A 14,546-nucleotide genomic window follows, 5' to 3' on the forward strand; every position below is an offset into this window, starting at 1 on the left:
AGCAGGTTCCAGGTCATTACCACATGCCACATGAAAAGAAGTTCTTCCTCACATTCCCCCTTCATATTCTGCCCAAAAGCTTAAATCTGTAGCCCCTAGTCTTTGTACCAGTGAATAGCGCCTTGCATAAATCTGTCATAACCTCGTACACCTCTATCAGATCTCGCCTCAATCTCCTTCACTCCAAGGAGAACGACCCCATTTATTTTATTGGCCGTTCCATTTCTCACAGTGATCTTGCACCAACAGAAGTGAAGCAGGGTGGGATTTCTTCAAGGGTTCCCAATAATGCTGTGACATTTGGAGCAGGGAGAGCAGGTCCTGGAGCTGGACAAAAAGGCCAGGTGTAATCATACCTCAGAAATCTGGATGGCCTGTCCTTAGCCCAGGATTTAGATATACTGACCCAGATAACTCTTTCTCCACTCTCCAAACAGGCTGCCACACAGCTGCACTATGTTTTGGAGGTCAACTATAGTAACCAACCAAACTAACTAAGGAAATGTGATAGAAATTAGAAGTCCCCAGTGGGAACTGTTGTGTTGAAGTGTGTGCCTGTTGACTGCTCACTGTGTGCTGGTTGTCAAGCCTGTGGGTATGGTTACAGAGAAACCGAAAGCAAACAGCAAGTAGGAGAAAGCAGACATTTTGAAAGCATTGAAATAGAGCTCCTGTTCACACTATAGAACCCAGTGCATCATCTCTGCATATCTCTGACACACAACACACAATAGGAACAATAGGGTAGATTTCTAACTCCCGTCACGATGCTTTACATTGTTGGAGCACATACTGGTAAATTAAACTTCACAGCCCTGGATTTTCAGTATTAATTTAATGGATGGAAAATTAGGGCCTATTCAGTTTCCCAGATAGACAGCCTGGCCCATTAGGTGTCTTATTGAAACATAGACGATTCTGAGCGGGTTTGAGGGGGTCAATGCTGAGTGGATGTTTCCCCTCATGGGGGAATCAAGAACCAAGTTGCAGAGTTTTAGAATAAGGTGTCAATCATTTTAAGATGGAGATGAAGAGGAATTTCTTCTCTTGAGAGGGTTATTGCTAATCTTTGCAATTCTCTCCCCCAGAAAGCAGTGGAGGTTGGGTAATTGAATATTTAAGGCTGAGTTAGACAGATTTTTGTTCTACAACGGAGTCAACGGTTATGTCAGGGGGGTTAGGCAGGGGAGTTGCAGCCAAGATCAGATTAGCCATAACCTTAACAAGTGGTGGAGCTGGCTCGAGGGGTCGAATGGTTTACTCCTATTTCTTATGTTCTAACATTTCAGACTGCAGACTGCAGCACCGTAAAGCTTCTCCTTGTAACACATTTACTTTCTAAGGAGAGATTTGCACTACACAAACCCTCAATCACTCCTTTACATCAACTATTCTGAACACATAAATGCACACTCTGAGGCTTCTGTGTCCTCCAGATACAATTAGAGCTACTTCCACATACTGCTATGAACACGTCATCTTAACAAAACGCTTTTCTCTCTTGGGCATTAAACTTCAGGGCATATATCTGTAAGTTAATATCGTCAGAGTAATTCTTTCTCAGGTTGTTTTCGTTGGGTTTTGCCTCCCACTATGAAAAGATCAGATATCTCAGTCACTCAAATGCTGGATTCAAGACCGGGACTTAAGTTAAATCTGGGTGGTGTTCACTCAGCTTTTCATTCTTTTGAGATGAATAATATGAATGATATGTTGTGAGCTGCGGCAACAAAAAAAAGACTTGCATTTATATAGCAGTTTTCACAACCACCAGAAATCTCAAAGCACTTTACAAAAAATGAAGCACTTTTGAAGTGTAGTCACTGTTGTAATGTAGGAAATGCAGCAGCCAATTTGCACACAGCAAGCTCCCACAAACAGCAATGTGATAATGACCCAGATAACCTGTTTCTTGTTAGCTAACTGAAGGCAGGACACTGGACATAACTGCCATGCTCTTCTTCAAAGTAATTCCATGGAATCTTTTACATCTACCTGGGAGGAGACAGGGGCCTTAGTTTAATGTCCTCTCTGAAAGACAGCACCTCGAACAGTGTAGTACACCCTCAGTACTGTAGTGTCAGCCTTAATTAATGCGCTTAAAGCCCTGGAGTGAGACTTGGACCCACAACCTTGTGAGTCAAAGGTAACAGTGCTACCAACCAAGCTGCCTCTGACCAACAATAAAGCAGATGATGCCATAGGAACTGTTATAGCATCTTCTGGCTCTTCGACAATGGGAAAAGGAATCAAAAGAGACGGTTAAAGGGACATTTAATGAAGGCATTCAAAATTATGAGGGGTTTTCACGGAGTAAAGAGCAAGAAACTGTTTCCATTGAATGACAAGCAGTAATCATAGGGCAAAGGAACCAGAAGGAAAATGAGGAGAATTTCTTTTTACACAACCAGCTGTTATCATCCGGAATGCGTTGTCTGAAACTGTGGTGGAAGCACATTTAGTTATTTAGCTGTAATTTTCAAAAAGGATTTGGATATTTCAAAAGGGAAATATTTGCCAGGCTATGAGTAAAGAGCGCTAGAGTTTTTTTCTAGAGGGATAGAATTGAAAAGTAAAGAAGTTATGCTAAGCTTGTGTCGAACCCTGGTGAGCCCATATCTGAGGTACTGCTTATAATTCTATGTGCCATTTACAAAAAAAGCTAGAGGCACTGAAGAGGTTGCAAAAAAGATTTACAAGGGTGATACTAGAAATGCATGGATATACATATCAGGAAAGGATGAACAGTCTCTTTTCTGTTGAAATAAAAAGGCTTTGGGGTAAGCTGAAAGAGGTCTTTAAACTTATGAAAGTTTCTGACAGTGTGATGCCATGGACAGAAGTTCTGTGTTTCTTTTTTTCTGCCCGTGATCAGTATTTTTGTATGTAAGGAGTGTGTGTTTTCTTATCCACAGAGCTTTTTGTCCCAATTAAATAATTCCAGCAGCACGTTTTTTGTGAATTTTAAAATAAGGAATGTTATTTATTATCACATAGTTACCCGGATGTTTAAAACACGAGGTCTCACTCATTTGTCTAACCCACACTATCACACACGCAAAGATTAGATACAGATGAAGATACAACAATAGAGTGGCAACTTATGATTATTTCAATCTCTTTTGTGGTAGGCCTGTAGTTTCTTAGATGAGTTGATGCTTTAGTTGAAGTTCAGTCTTGTAAAGTAGAGGAATCTCAGTAACCGTGAGGCTTCTTGTAGCCAAATTTCCAGGAGGTTGGTTCCCAAGTGAACTCAAAGTTGGAATAGGTTGCAGGGGATGTGGGGTGTCCTTCTCCCACTTTCAAGGTATTGCTGTTTATTACTTTGGTTGCTTAGATGGCTTGCAGATAGTTTGTTGGTTTTCTAATGGAACTCTGTCTACAAGCAGCTTCTTGCTGAATTTTTTAAGTAAACAGAAAGCATGGCTGTCTCACCACATGACCTTTTACAAGTCCAAAGCCCTTTTCCAAATAAGGTGAGTGATTAGGTCAATTATACATCCTGTGTTGTGAATTTCATATTTTGAGAATTTTGAGATAGCCAGTGTCTTTGTATTTGAAAGACCCATTCAATTTGAAAATATCCTTTTGAATTAGTTTCAGGGAAGGCACTGTTACAGCATTGGTCTGGAAGGTTCCTTTTGTTCCCTCTTGAGACAGGGGACTGGTTTCAATCCACAAGAGAAGTCATGTGATCCTCGGGCAGCCATATTTTTGGAGCCTTTTGTGGTCAGTCTTAAAATATAAAAATTAGCCTGAAGTTCAAAATATACTGGGATATGACAGTGGATACAGATAGAATGTTGTGGGGAAGAGCAAAACTAAATGTCATTGATATAAGATAGTCACCAGGAAATCAAATAAGGAATTCAGAAGAAACTTTTTTACCCCGATAATGGTGAGAATGTGGAACTCGCCATCACAGGGAGTGGTTAAAACTAACATATAGTATAGGTGCATTTAAGGGAAAGTTAGATAAGTGTATGAGGGGGAAAAATAGAGGGCTATGCTGATAGAGTTAGATGAGGAAAGACAGGAGAAGACTTGAGTGGAGCACAAAACAGCCATGGGCTGGTTGGACCCGATGGCCTGTTTCTATGCTGATTGCCCTAAGCAATACAATCCGATGTAGCAAGATAGTGAGAATAATTGAATAGCTCTTTCAAAGGTCCAGCACAGACATGGTGGGCTAACTTGCCTTCTGCACTGGGTCATTCTATGATTCGATGATCAGCATTGCATCCAATGGCCACTTCATGAAAAAATGGAGAATGGCCTCTGTGGGTTCTAGCTTCGTCCATCGCTGTACTTGTGAATGAAAGAAAACAATTAGATAAATAAGGCTCAACCTGTCAGGGTACAAGGCACTCATGGCGATGAGCACTGGAATGATCCATAACTGCTTGTTGGTACCACATATAGGTCAGGCGGAAATGTGTATTTTGACGGTGATGGACTCCAAGTTAAATAATCAGGGCGCAACGGCTTAGCACAATGTGAAAAGGAGATGTAAGTCTCTCCCTGTCAGTACACAGCCTTTCCATCGGCAAGTCCGCAGCTGTGCCTCCTCATGGCTACACACAGAAACTGGGTCCCTCGCAGCTCTAGGCTAAACCTTCGGAGGAACTCGGAGGAAGTTTGGCCCCCAATGATGTGCAGTGTGCAGGCCCACTGGCATGTGGATATGCCCTGGCACTCAAGAACTAAACTCCCGGCTATGGCCGAATAGCTCCACTGCCTTGTGGATAGTTCGGGAGAGTTGAAGGCTAAGGGAGTAAACCCTGACAAAAAACTGGGAGTGGAGCCCAAAGGTGGACCGATGTCTAAATATGTAATCTTTCTGGAAACTCCTGCAGCCAAGCCGGTGCCAAACGTGGTGCTTTGCATTCCATTGAACCCAACGATTGGGCAGCCCAGGGTCTTGATAAAATTTGCCCAGACCTGCCTGCACCCTGGGGAGAACACTCCAGTTTCGCAGACCGACCACCAAAGAGCAAACCACCTTCTCACTAGACGGATGGCTGACAGAGAGAAAACAATGACATGGCCCATCTGACTTAGCGATTGAAAATCATGGTCAGTGGATGGAGCTACAGAATCGCTGTGATTATCCAGGGAAGCTGCTGACCTACTGCATCGCAATACAGTCAAATAAAGCAACAACTAACTGTCCTTGCAGCAGGGTGTTTGAAGTGTGACGGCTGACAAATGCACGGAAACCACAGGGTTCTTTGGTTTGAGAGCACAGTCAACTGTGTGGTTTTATTTGTTGACAAACTGCAATAAATCATTTTGCACTGAAGCCACCCTGACCTTCGAAAGGCAGCCATGAGTTGTTGTGGCTGTAATGCATATCAAGATCAGCGTCCTGTGAAGGAGTTAGTACTAAACTGTTTCAGAAGTGGTTTACAAACTAAAACCCAGAAAAAAATAACAAACTCTCAGATTAAACTAAAACTGGAGAACATCAAAACATGGGAAAGCTCGACCTGTTCTGCCCTGAATCTAACTCTGGTTATTTTTTACCATTCCACCACCCCCCCACCACACCCACATCCGCTGACCCCTGACCTGAAAGTGCACCAATTTCTTTCCCTGAAAATATAAAGTTGTGCCTTCAGTGGGCGCAGCCTTATCAAGTGGACAGAGGTGGCTCTGGAGCAGGGAGGGCGGGGAATTTTTTACATTTTTGCCTTAGGTTGTCCACCATTACTGTAATTAAGTGCCCACTTATAAGATCATAACCAATAGGAGCAGGCGTAGGCCATTCTGCCCACTGAGCCTGCTCAACCATTCAATAAGGTCATGGCTGATCTGATTGTGGCCTTAACTCCACGTTCCTGCCTTCTCCCACATCTTTAAATCCCTTGTCTAACTCAGTTCTACCTAAAACCCCATGCACCACTCATAAATCTTCAGGGAATCTCAGAGCACAGAAATAAGCCATTCAGCCCATTGTGCTTGTGCCAGCTCTGTGAAGGAACTATCCAGCTAATCCCACTCTGCTCCTCCCAGCCTTGTCCTGCAATTTTTTTTCTTTATTCTTTCATGGGATGTGACTGTCACTACCAAGTTCATCCCTAATTGCCCCTGAACTGAGTGACTTGATAGGCCATTTCAGAGGCAGTGAGGAGTCAAACACATTCACATGTAAGCTAGACCAGGCAAGGATGACAGAATTCCTTCCCTAAAGGGCCATTAGTGAACCAGATGAGTGATTTTGACAATCAATGATAGCTGTCATGGTCACCATTACTGAGACTAGCTTTATATTCCCAGTGCCATGGTGGGATTTGAACACATGTCCCCAGAGCATTAGCCTGGGCCTTTGTATTACGCCACCTCCTCCTTCAGATACCATACCCTAAGAGGGCATTGGCAACCATGGACTGGTCCATGATTATGCTTGACAAAGTATTGCAGTGTTTGCCATTGCCTTCTGCAGTATGGCTGACCAGGAAACTCTCCTGTTTTTGCCACCTGGCATATTAGAAGTGCTTACAGGTTAATAGCCAATCAGTTTGGCCATCTTACAAGTACACCTGGCTCAGTTCATAGCACCCTCGCCTTTGAATCAGAGGGTTGTGGGTTCATGTCCCACTCCTGGAAATCCAAGAACTGTGATTGTACTCGAAAGAAGTTGCAATCTGTGACTGTTGGTAACTTGAAAGAGTTTCCATCAAGTTCTGAGGTGTCAGCTGTGGCTCAGTTCATAGCACCCTCGCCTTTGAATCAGAAGGTTGTGGGTTCATGTCCCACTCCCGGAAAACCAAGAACTGTGAATGTACTCGAAAGAGTTGCAATCTGTGACTGTTGATAACTCGAAAGAGTTTCCATCAAGTTCTGAATTGGGACTTGAACCCAGAGCTTCTGGCCCAGAGGTAGGGACACTACTCACTGCGCCACAAGACCTTCCTCTGGATTGCTAGTTGTTTTCTTTTCCTAAATGTTTCCTTTTCAAGCCTATATCCAAGTCCCTTTTGAAAGTTACTGTTGAATCTGCTTCCACCGCCCTAGTGGGTCATTTCTGCAACCATTCATTGATTTTGATCAGAACGTACCTGGACCGTGGTTCACCGAAACAGAAACAGAAGCTTTCATGAACTCAGTCAAATTTTCTAAGCCTATACCTAGGTGAGATTGCTGATGCCGAATGTGCTGTGACAACTGAGGAAGACGGTGAAAGCAATGCACAAACTCAGACACTCTATTGACTTGGATTTGAAAACATCTGATAGTTTCCTCTCCCAACACTGTGACAGATCTGCTGGAACCAACTCCTAGACTTGGCCAGTTACCATGCAACTTCAATGCTGTGTCAGCCTTAAAATCTTTGCAAAGCTCCTGGCAAGGAGCCTGGAAGTCCTTCCAATGAACATCGTCAAATCAAGTAAGGCTGTGAAGACCATCAAGTTCTTCGGAGAAACGGTATTTACAGAATCATCACCTAACGTTCCGAGAATTTTATTGAATCCTGATGATATTTTATTGCATCTCAAAAATGTGGACTTGAAAATATCCCAGGTCTAACCTAATACTGGAACGACCAGGCATGATTAAACCAATGCCTATAAATCAGACAAAAAACAAAATACTGCGGATGCAGGAAACCTGAAATAAAAACTGGGAAGGCTGGGCATCCTCAGCAAGTCTGGCTGCAACTGTGGAGAGAGAAACAGGATTACTGGGCGGGATTTTCCGGCCCCGTCACCGGTGGGCATCGTCGCAGGTGTGGCAGGAAAATGTGGAGAGCCACTGACTTTTTAACGGCTCTCCAAATTTTCCTGTCCTGTCGCGATGATGCCCGTCAGTGTCGGGGCCGGAAAATCCCGTCCAATGTTTCAGGTCCTTGACCCTACATCAGAACTGGGAAAAGTTAGAGATGTAATAAGTTTCAAGCAACTGAAAGGGGGGAGGGCGGGAAGGAGAACAAAAGGGAAAGTCTGTGATAGGGTGGAAGACTGGAGAAATTAAATGACAGATTTCATGGTGCCAAGCCATTGAGACAAGTAAAGAAACAAAAGATGTGTCTAGTTGAGCTGTAAATGGGAGAATCCTGAACAGCTGCCGTCTGAAATCAAAGAGAAAGGGAGAATAAGAGAGAAACAAGGGAGATAAAAAATCAACTAAGAGAAACAAAACAAAATGAGGCAGAGACTATGATCTAAAATTGTTGAACTCAATGTTAAGTCCAGAAGGCTTTTTTGCCTTTATTCTTTCATGGGATGTAGGCATTGCTGGCAAGGCCAGCATTTGTTGACCATCCCTAATTGCCCCTGAACTGGGTGGCTTGCTGGGCCATTTCAGAGGGCAGTTAAGAGTCAACCACATTGCTGCGGGTCTGGAGTCACACGTAGGCCAGGCCGGGTAAGGGTGGCAGATTTCCTTCCCTCAAAGGCATTAGTGAATCAGATGGGGCTTTTTATGACAATCGATGATAGTTGGCATAGTCATCATTACTGAGACTAGCTTTCCATTCCAGATTTTATTAATTGAATTTAAATTCCACTAGCTGCCATGGTGGAGTTTGAGGCCCCAGAGCATTAGCCTAGGTCTCTAAATTAGTAGTCTAATGATATTACCACGACACCACCATCTCCTCTGGAACTGTAAAATGCTAAGTCAAAAGATGTGGTACTATTCCTCAAACTTGCATTGAGCTTCACTGGAACACTGCAGGAAGTTGAGGACAGAGAGGTCGGAGTGGGAGCAAGGGGAAGAATTAAAATGACATGCGGCAGGAAACTCAGGGTCATGCTTGCAGACTGAATGGAGATGTTCCACAATATGGCCACCTGCAGCGGAAGGGGGGTGTTGACGGTGACTGACGAATGGACCACGGTTTTGCAGAGGGAACAGTCCCTTCAGAAGAGAAAGGTGTTTGGTGGTGGCATCATGCTGGGTGTGGCGAAAATGGCAGAGAATGATCCATTGAATACTGAGGCAGATGCTGTAGAAGGTGGGGACAAGAGCAACCCTATCGTGGTTCTGGGAGGGAGGGGAACGGGAGAGAACAGGAGTACATGAAATGGGACAAACACTGTCGAGGGCCCTGTCAACCACGGTGAGGGGGTGGGGGGAATCCTCGGTTAAGAGACAAAAAAGACATATTAGAAGTATTTGGTTGCATCACCCACACAGAGAAACTGGAAAAATGGAAGAGTCCTAATAGGAAGTAGGATGTTAAAAAGTGTAGTCAATCATCAAAACAATCTTATATAAATACTGCGGATGCTGGAAATCTGAAATAAAAACAAAAAAATTCTGGAAAAACTCAACAGGTCTGACAACATCTGTGGAGAGAAAGACAGAGTTAACGTTTTGACTCCATATGACTCTTCTTCACTCACACATGAATAATAACCATTTGAGGGATGCACTGGAGATGGGCTATCAGATGAAGTTGCAGCCAGACAGAGAATAATGTCCTCAATCGAGGGGCAGGCACCAAAATTTGTAAAAAAAATTAGTTGGTTATCTCTGTCCCCTCATGTGGGCATTTGATGGACAAATATTGTGCTACTTGAATTGATCTTCTTATTTGATCTTCATATCACAGTTGTCCTCCCAGGTTATAGATATACCACCATGAATGTCTCAGAGTGAATCAACACAGACAAAATGGCTGCTCACCTGCTGCTCTGTTTTCAATCTCTTGCATTTAAGTAAAAAATGTCTGTGCACCAAACGGACAGATGCTCCAGTTCATTGGCTATAATTAAAACCCCAGTATCCGAAAGCCAGACTGACTCTTTCTAGGGAGTGATGGAGACCAGGATCTACTTTGTAGATATCTTTTCTGTGCTTCACGGAGGAGACTTACCATATGTACTTGAGTCATATTCGACCTCGTGTATAAGTTGACCCCTGACTTTTGGCCAAGAAAATCCAAACTCCTTCTACCCACTCACCACTGAAGTCAAACTTGCCCTGTTGCAAGCCTACTTATTTGCAAGCTTGCAGACATCTCACATTTCATTGCAACATTTAAACCAGATGGATTTTTATAAATGTGTCCGCACAGCGGCTAAGTCCTGATGGCAGAAACAGCCTGGTGGAACAGGTTATTCACATCAGAACAGAGGGGCAACTGTGCAGGTATATCACTTTAACACGCCAATAACTCAAGCACCTTTGACTAACCACTAAAGTTGATGAATGTCACCTGCCAGCACACTGCAGAACCCAACACCAGGGTGCAAAGAGATCTACCAGCAAGACAGAGCAGATATATCCCAAAGACGGATCTAAGGAGTGTCTGTGTGTTTTTTAAATAGCTGTCCCTATCAAATCCCCAACTACTAGCAATCCGCTCCTCGTGTCTGTGCAGAATAATAAAAATGCTTTCTGGCTCCCTTTGAGCTACTTTTGGGGGTGGGGTTGGCAGGAACAGTCTCCGACCTGGCAACTCTGTGATCAGCTGATGCAACGCCGTAAATAGTTAGATAGCGAGACGATGGTAGAGGGTGGATTCCAACCCCTCAAGACTATTACCCGTCGATACCCTACTTTTTGGCTAAAAATTTCGTCCCAAAAACTCAACAGTTGCACGAGTACATATGGTATGTCCTTTGAATACTCAGCAAGAAAAAGACTAAGGTCTGGATTGAATTTGAGTCCCTCATCTGTTACTTTATACTCCTGATACATTTGCTTTATATGTTGATTTACTGAATGTGTATTCATAACAGAGTGCTTTCCTATACTTTTCACCAACAGCCTCCAATACTTTATCAAAATGACAAGACGTCCAAACATATTTTAGCCTCCTTGAGCCAATATCACGTATATCCCCTCTATGGGATAATTCTGATTCGGTCAGCTCCTTTGTGGAATCTGGGTTTGTGTCTGGTATGGCTTAAGGCTTGGAGGCTCATTGACTTCCTTGAAAAAGACACTCTCAAATCTTTTCATCAATTAAGGGTAAAGTTTATAGCGACCATAAATCCTTCCACAAAGACCTACAAATGGGACAATTCATTGCTTAAGGCAATCCTTGAGATTCAAAACTGCTTCTATTCCATTTGACAAATTCAGTTCATAAATTAATACCCAAACTAAAGTTCTTGCATATGCCTCCTTCTTATTTACAGGTATGGTTGCAGATCACTGTTGCTCACTCACAGTGATATGATTACAGTGACATGACAAAGAGTTGTCAGTGCTAGAACACTGCACTTACTAAAGGAGCACCTCGACGCGCTAAGCCCAATTCACCCATCACCACTATGTTCTCTGTCCTACCTTGACTCCTGATTTAATAACACCTCAAATGTAAAATTCTCATCCTTGTGTTCAAGTCTGCCCATGCCCTCGGACCTCCCTATTTCTGTAACCTTCTCCAGTTCAGCAACCCTCTGAGATCTGTTGAGTTCCTTCAATTCTGGCCTCTTGCACACCCCCTGATTTCCTTCGCCCCACCATTGCCTTTAGCTGCCTAGGCCTTAGCCTCTGCAATTCCCCCCTTAAATCTTTCCGCTTCTCTGCCTCTCTTTCCTCCTTTAACTAAAACCAACTCTTGGAACTAACTCTTATGGTCACCAGTGCTAAAATCTCATCATGTGGCTCAGTGTTAACCTTTAGGCTGATAATGCTGTTGTGAAATACCTTGGGACGGTTTACTACATTAAAGGTGCTATGTAGATGCAAGTTGTTGTTGCAAACCCTTGAGATTTAAGCGAGAAATTTGACTGCAGTGATTGGCCTGCTTTGAGTTGGATGAAGTTCCCCAAATGAAGGTGGGATTTCTGAAACATCTCGTCTGTGTGCAGCCTACATATTGCAATAAATACCACTGGCTTGCACTGCTAATGCAGAACACTTGTTTGGAGGAATTCAACAGGAACTAAATTATTGCCATTTTTAAATTACCAAGGGTTTTTTTATATATATTGCAACAGTTGGCTTTTTCATTGCCCTCCCATAGGTGAATCATTTCTTGCTATCCTTTCTGCAGCCGGCTGACGTTAAAGGACGGCCTAGCTGATTTGTGGCTAAGTACATAACGCAGTACATCACCGTACTCCCCAGGGCAGGGTTGGAAAAAATAGCAGATTTGGGAACTCAACATTCGGTAATAAGCCCCATTGAATGTGAGTTCCATGTTCTGCTTTGTGCAGAGGAGGCTAAGAAGGGGTTTGATGGAGGTGTTTAAAATCATGAAAGGTTTAGATAGAGTAAATAAAGGAAAACTGTTTACAAGGCTGGAGGGTCAACATCGAAAGGACACAGGCGCTTGCCAAAGGAACCAGAGGCAACATGAGGAAAAGTTTCTTTTCTGCAATGAGTGGCTAGGATTTGGAACACACTGCCTGATAGGATGATGGACGATGGTGAGATCTTGTGGCTCGGTAGGTAGTGACCTAAACAAGGAGCTCTGGGTTCAGGTCTCACTTGCTGACCGTGGAAGGAGCATCCATGATGTGGTTCAACAGGTTGACAATCAGCCTGACGACCTTTCCAATACTTCTCCACTCGCCCCCAAAGGGAAAAATGCACGCGTGAAGATATGAAACAAGCAAGCAGGGTGGTGATACAGTGTTAATTGTAGCTTTCAAAAGGGAATTAGGTAAATACATTGAAGGCAGAAAATTGTAGGGATTTAGGGAAAGAGCAGGAGTGTGGGGGTCTAACTGGAATGCTCTTCAGGAAAGTTGGCATAGTCTTGATTGGCTGAATGTTGCACAATTCTATGGGCGGTATCTCCTGATCCTGCCAGCAGTGGGAAGCTTGGTGGATGGGGGAATTCAATTTGGAGGGAGGCCAAAAATCAGTTTCCTGACGGCAGGGTGAATGGTAGGAATTTTGTTCTCTGGACTTTAAAGGCGAGTTAAAGGTGAGTCGAGTTTCCTGATGAACAATGTTGGGAAGCCCTTTTGCTGGGCATGTAATACATGCTCATTAAAAGGCCACCATACCGGAATTAAGTTTCCCCTCCAAATTAAGTTCCCCGCCAGCAGGAAATTAGAACGTTCACTTTTACAACTGCAAGTGGCACGCACCTGGCGAGCTTCACTTCTTCCACGACTTTTAGGTCAGTAGATGCTGCTTTCACCACCTTGGGGACCGCACATAACTTCCCTCTTAATGGGTGTCGGTAGCACAAGCTGAAGAAGCCAAGAAGGGGGGAATAGGATGATAGGGTGGAGTGGAAGCTGGACCTGGGAGGCAGACTAAAAGGGGAAGAGAGGGGGGCTGTCCGGGTGCCCTTTAAATATGGTGCCTGGGCCTTCGAGCCCAGGAGGTAATGGCGGGGAGGGCGACTTGCAGCCCACCCCCGTCACAAGGTTCGCCATGCTCTGCACAGATGCTTAAGTAATGAGTTGAACAGCACAAGATTGTGCACGTTCAGCTGGGGTGGGATGCCCCTCACCCCCAGCGGGAATCGCTCTCAGCTCCGCGACTGTCACTGAACCTAGCCTCCAGACCGGAAGATTCTGCCCAATCATTCTTTCTCCCATAGCCCAGAACAGTTACACTGCACTAATACACAGCAATTTGATGAACAATACCAGCCTCCATCCTCCTCAAGTGCTTCCCGTTCATCCTTTGAAACATGGATCCAAATGTGTCCCTTGTAAACTGCGGAGCACTTGCACCAGGAGAAAGACTAGAACTCATGAAAAGCCCAACACGCAATGCAAGCGGTTCGTGACATTGGAGGGCACCTTACAAGAAAGCATATAACTGGAGCCTTCCTGATATTACTCTATCCCGCAACACAACGCAAGGAATTTCAAAAACAAACAGGCAGGAATTATACAGTAAATGGCAGAACCCTTAAGTGCATCGACGGGCAGAGAGATCTGGGTGTACAGGTCCACAGGTCACTGAAAGTGGCAACGCAGGTGGATAAGGTAGTCAGGAAGGCATATGGCATGCTTGCCTTCATCGGCAGAGGTATTGAGTATAAAAGCTGAGAAGTCATGCTGCAGCTGTATAGAACCTTGGTTAGGCCACACTTGGAATATTGCGTGCAATTCTGGTCACCACATTACCAGAAGGGTATGGAGGCGTTGGAGAGGATACAGAGGAGGTTTACCAGGATTCTGCCTGGTCTGGAGGTTATTAGCTATGAGAGGTTGGAGAAACTCGGATTGTTCTCACTAGAGCGACAGAGATTGAGGGGCGACTTGATAGAAGTTTACAAAATTATGAGTGGCGTGGACAGAGTAGATAGTCAGAAGCCTTTTCCCAGGGTGGAAGAGTCAATTACTAGGGGACATAGATTTAAGGTGAGAGGAGAAAACTATAGAGGAGATGTGCGGGGCAAGTTTTTTATGCAGAGGGTAGTGAGTGTCTGGAATTCGCTGCCAGAGGAGGTGGTGGAAGCAGGTACGATAATGGTGTTTAAGAGGCAGCTTGACAAATACATGAATAGGATGGGAATAGAGGGATACGGACCCCGGAAGTGCAAAATGTTTTAGTTGATGGGCATTATGATCGGCGCAGGCTTGGAGGGCCGAAGGGCCTGTTCCTGTGCTGTACTTTTCTTTGTTCTTTGTTCAAACAAACAGTATTCTGCGAAATGTTGTTGTGCAGAGGAA

The 14,546-nt window shown here is 44.2% G+C and overlaps 1 non-coding gene across 1 annotated transcript; it reads right to left on the bottom strand.

Annotated features, from left to right (window-relative positions):
• Window positions 1–10,011: 10,011 nt before the first annotated feature.
• On the bottom strand, window positions 10,012–10,261 carry LOC144690228 (small nucleolar RNA SNORA53). Its single transcript, XR_013578823.1, has one exon. It is a non-coding gene; the product is annotated as a small nucleolar RNA SNORA53 (small nucleolar RNA).
• Between the last annotated feature and the right edge of the window lie 4,285 nt (window positions 10,262–14,546).

This window comes from Cetorhinus maximus, chromosome 14, assembly GCF_964194155.1.
Source record: "Cetorhinus maximus chromosome 14, sCetMax3.hap1.1, whole genome shotgun sequence".
Lineage (NCBI taxonomy): Eukaryota > Metazoa > Chordata > Chondrichthyes > Lamniformes > Cetorhinidae > Cetorhinus > Cetorhinus maximus.